Source organism: Engraulis encrasicolus, chromosome 15, assembly GCF_034702125.1.
Source record: "Engraulis encrasicolus isolate BLACKSEA-1 chromosome 15, IST_EnEncr_1.0, whole genome shotgun sequence".
Classification (NCBI taxonomy): Eukaryota; Metazoa; Chordata; class Actinopteri; order Clupeiformes; family Engraulidae; genus Engraulis; species Engraulis encrasicolus.
This window is the reverse complement of record NC_085871.1, coordinates 24236455-24241708: the sequence shown is the minus strand read 5'-3', so window position 1 is coordinate 24241708 and position 5254 is coordinate 24236455. Positions and strand designations below refer to the sequence as shown.

General features: G+C 42.3%; 1 long non-coding RNA gene across 1 annotated transcript; it reads right to left on the bottom strand.

Annotated features, from left to right (window-relative positions):
- Window positions 1-540: 540 nt before the first annotated feature.
- Window positions 541-4744, bottom strand: LOC134464516 (uncharacterized). Its single transcript, XR_010037921.1, has 4 exons — window positions 4659-4744; window positions 4015-4034; window positions 2764-2790; window positions 541-633 (listed from the first exon to the last, which is right to left on the bottom strand). It is a non-coding gene; the product is annotated as an uncharacterized LOC134464516 (long non-coding RNA).
- Between the last annotated feature and the right edge of the window lie 510 nt (window positions 4745-5254).

Below are 5254 nucleotides of genomic sequence, written 5' to 3'. Positions count from 1 at the left end.
GATAACAAGAGGGTTAACCATTTAAACTATTAACAATTTTGAAAGCATGAATTAACTTCATTTTAAGAGCCTGTGACAGCAAAATTGACACGTCATATTAACTACCCATGGTGCAGCTATAGAAACTCACACCAGAAATTAAACAATTGTACATGAATCCCATAAAAAAATGCTACTCAGTCAACTTTTATACTTCAAATTTTTATATTTCAAATTATTCTGACGTCGTCAACATACAGAAATCAACATTTCCAGCGACCGTGCATTTTTGTTTTCCAACAGCCCAGCTTTCCATTAAATAGCTTGCATGGTGTCTTCAGCGCTGAATTTTGCCGCAACTGTTTCTTCCGCTGTGGCAGAAGCATCGTCCGCCCCAGGGTGGTGCTCGCAGGGATTGTGGCAGGGGTTCCAGCAAGGGCGATGGCAGGGGTTCCAGCATGGGAGGGGGAAGGGGATATGGACGTGGCAGGGGGCGGGTTTAGGGTGGTGGCAGGGGACGGGGAGGGGGAGGGGGATGGCGATGGGGCAGGGGTTGGGGCGGGGGTGTGGGGGGTGGCAGGGGATGGGGCGGGGGCGGATGCAGGGACGAGGACGGGGGCGGAAGCAGGGCCGGGGACGGGGACGGTGGCAGCGCTAGTGGGTATAATAGGACAGATGGGACAAAAATAAGTATATTGCATCCAGACTGAGCAACCATCAAGACAAAAAACCATAGTGTCAAACCAAACACATGTAAAAAGAAGGTCTAGAAGATTTTTATAGTATTGTTATTATTATTATTATTATTAGTAGTAGTAGTAGTAGTAGTATTATCATCATCATCATTATTATTATTATTAGTCGTAGTAGTAGTAGTAGACCATACAAATGTTAAAAGAATTACTTTTGTGTAATGTTATAGTAGTAGCAGTGGTAGTGGTACGTAGTACAATAGAATACAATAGAATAGACTTTGTTGTCATGCCAGCATGAAATTTGTCTTTGCTCTTGCTGTATGAATAACACATAGGTCATTTGTTCCATTGCTCACAACATAAATATATAGCCTACATAGGTCATTTCATCTATCCCATCCCTCTAGTGTTCCCTTAAGGGCTCTGCATACTTCACGTGCTCACTTTGGCGCGTTTGGCGCGAGAACCATTAATGACGTCATCACTTGCGCCAGACTATTCATACTTCAAAAGCGCCCTTACAGGCTTTCGCTCGCATTGTCGGAAGTGCCCTCTGCTGTTCATGAGAGAAACTGCAGTATCTTTCGCAACTCGCAGCGTGAGTTCTACGGATGTATAAAATAGAAAGCCAAACACGGCTGCTGTAGGGCTACTGAACGTCTGACTTGTGACTTACCACATTGAAACATATATTTTTTGTTGCAGCCTACATTGCCAGATCATTCCAAGACCATGTGAGAGCATTGTTCTGGCGGCAGAATTTATAAATAGATCGCCGAACACAACGTGCTTCTGAACAAAGTAAACAATTGTTTCACTGAACAACATTTAAGAGAGAAGATAAAATAACTCTCTAGGACATTTTATTATCCTCAAAATGATGCAGGATCCATTCTGTAGTAGCCTACAGTAGTTGTAGCCTCTCTTCGCAACTCCTGCTTTGTCTGCCTACCTGCATGGTCGCTGGTGGCGCACGACAAGTTACAAAAAATGTGGGGTGCACGACGTCGCGCCACGGCAGCTCGCGCCATGGCGTGTGACGTCATTTTGGGTCACGTGACGGCGCGAGTGAGGTCGCGAGTGAGGTCGCGAGTGGAGTATGAAGGAGGCTAGCGCCAGTCACGCCAAGTATGAAACCGCCTTTACAGTGGTAGTAGTAGTAGTTGTAGTGTAGTAGTAGTAGAAGTAGTTGTAGTGTAGTAGTAGTAGTTGTGTAGTGTAGTAGAAGTAGTAGTAGTAGTGTAGTGCAGTAGTAGTAGTTGTGTAGTGTAGTAGTAGTAGTAGTGTAGTGCAGTAGTAGTAGTTGTGTAGTGTAGTAGTAGTAGTAGGGTAGTGTAGTAGTAGTTGTAGTGTAGTAGTAGTAGTTGTGTAGTGTAGTAGAAGTAGTAGTAGTAGTGTAGTGCAGTAGTAGTAGTTGTGTAGTGTAGTAGTAGTAGTAGTGTAGTGCAGTAGTAGTAGTTGTGTAGTGTAGTAGTAGTAGTAGGGTAGTGTAGTAGTAGTTGTAGTGTAGTAGTAGTAGTAGTAGTAGTAGTAGTAGTAGTAGTTAGGGCTGCACGATTAAGAAAAAAATCATGATCACGATTATTTGGGTCAAAATCATAATGATTATTAATCACGATTATTGATTTTTGCAGATATTTTGTAAAAATGATAACAAAATGAAATATAACCAAGAATGAATTATATACAGAATGAGCAAAAATAAAATGAATTGAAATAATTATGTAAAAGGCAATAGCATGAAACTGAGGTGAACAGATTTCTGTCCAGAAACATCAGCCTGTCAGTATGTTCTGGCTTCAAGGACGCTCTCGAAGGTTACTATTGCCACGATTAAATCCTGATTTAAATCACTATTTCGATATCACGATTTTGATATCACGATTAGCCTACATCATGATTTTCGATTATTTTCGATTAATTGTGCAGCCCTAGTAGTAGTATAGCAGACCTAGTAGTAGCAGTAGTATTGTAGTAGCACTACTACTAAGTAGTATTGAAGTAGCACTAGTAGCAGTAGTAGTATTGTAGTAGCACTAGTAGCAGTAGTAGTATTGTAGTAGCACTAGTAGTAGTAAGTCATAGTTACGTGACGGTGACGGCGGCACTCTTCAGCCTGGTGGAGAGAGAAGATATAAAATTAGTCTGGGGTTACATTTCATTTTACTCTCCCTGTCCCTATATTTAATGTAACAACTTACAGTATGTAACAACATGTATAATGAAGTACTCACACTGAATTTTAGGGTTTGGTATGATATGTAGAAGTGTAAGCATATAATATTACATGTGAACAAGACACCATATAAAAAGGTGCTGGCAGTGGCTGTCATAACTGTATCTCAATACTTCTACTACTTCTCGCTTTCAGAAACTAATGATACACAGGGCAATCACATGATTGGCTCTCGCGCAGACCCTTTGTGCATTTCCGCTCTACTTCGTCAGCTTGCATGAGGGTCTGGAAATCTTAGACGAGACCGAACAGAATCAGAAATTTCACAGCCTGTCCAATCAGAATCACGGGGTGGGGTATATACAAGTCAGTGGTTGAAGTTGTATGTGATAAAAAAAAAAAACATGTGAATTCTCCAATCAGGTTCGAGCTGTTTTGAACACACCCATGCCTTTCCAGAGCTAAGTGATTGACAATAGGTGCCGTCAACGCATGCATGCGCATTTAGACAGCAATGCACCCTGGATGAAAATGCTGCATGACGGTTAGATTTTCTGTCAAACTTCGAAATTTCGTTGATGTTGCGTCAACAAGGTGACATGTCGCGGGATGAATGCGACTGCAGTCAGATCTTGCAACCTCTGCAGTTGCTTATCCCCTTCAACGCTCGTCTGCGGACTGCCTCCGAGGTCACGCGCCCATGAACTGGTTGGTCAACAACTCACTCACGTGTGTATATGGGTCTTGTCTCACACCTCTACACAAGTTTGCGCAGGTCCCCACTTCAGCTCCTCCTCACTGCCTGTCCCTCCACTCCTCACACGTGGTGTGTTAGTAGAGCAAACTGGTGCGAGCTCATCGTCTCGTTCATATTTGTGGCCGACTTTAAATGCGCTGTATTTAATAACACCCACATCGTGACAACAAGTTCTCGCTCACGTGCTTCGTCAATGTTGATCGACAGCAACAGAAGTCGTATGGGGCTAATGTTCCGTGAGAACCAGGTTAGGGGTCAAACATACCAAAGCCGAACGGAATGGACGCAAGATGAACACGGCCTTTCTGCTTAGTTTCGGCCGGTGTGTTTTTCTCTGCCTTTCACACTGACATCGTCAGCGTGCGTGGCCAGTCCTGTTCAAAACAAGGAGCAGCACCTCAACTTACCTTTGGATCTGCGTTCAAACCTACAGGTACAGAAATCACAAAAAAGGACAAGAAAAGAATACTTAGTTCAAACATTACTGTAAACAGTACACAAATAAGCATCTTGGGTGAATATAAATACACAGCAGAAATGTTCCTGTTTGCAATGACTGATGATTTAAACATTGGAGTACGACTACTTGGCTATGCATTGTTTATGCAGTTAGGCCTACACATCACAGTGATTCAAAGGTGTGCCCAGGGCTCTAACCACTATTTCAGTGATTCTTAACCTTTTATTCTTGAAGCACCCCCTAACCTGTACCCAAGACAAGCCATATACACGTGTATAAGCACAACAAAAAGCTTTAAGTGATTAATTACAATGATTCTTGCTTAAGGCATTAATCAATAATTTAATGACTTTACATGGGAACCAAAACATGTTTTAATTTGGTCTTGATTTGACTAAATTATAATGTTTGGAAGCAGAATTTTGGTCAAAACATCAACACAAACAAAATTCCGCGCACCCCCTGAAACCTCTGGTGCACCGCCAGGGGGTGCCCGCACCCTAGGTTAAGCACTAGTTAACTAGTTGTGAAGTGTTACCCTTCTCTCTGCATAATCTGTTGAGAGAAAAATTCACTTTTATAACCACTTACCATCCAGCTGCACAAGCAGCACAACTGCAACCAGCACCGTCAGACGGATCAAGCCAGCCATTGTTTTCGTTCACGACGAGTCCTCCCTGAGTTTAGACTTACTTGGACCTCAGCCGGATACCCCCTTATATTCCCCAGCCAAGCCACAAATATGACGCCACATGTCAGATAAAAGATTGGCTTGAGTAAAATGGAACCTCTGTTGCTTTGGAAAGGAGCATCAGAGATAGCCAACACATCTTTGGTAAATCAAGCAGGTTCTTACAGCATATTGTGTGATGAAATCATGGCTCCTACCTGTTGAAGACTACTGTAGACTTTAGTAAGACACCATGGTCTTAAGCCTGGTTACACTCTGCAGTTATTAAATATAAAATTAATTAAATAATGGGCCATATGGTCTCCAGGAAATGCAAATTAACCAAAGATCCCAAGTCACAAAAGAAATGCTTCTTCATGCCCTGAAGAAGGCTCAACTGCCGCTACGCGTGGGCAATTTTAAAAGTCCTTAATGGACATGTCATAATAATAAAGACATTTTTAACTATACTTTTTGGAGTGCCTTGGTGAAGGAAAGTTTTTTCTCTTTTCAAGCA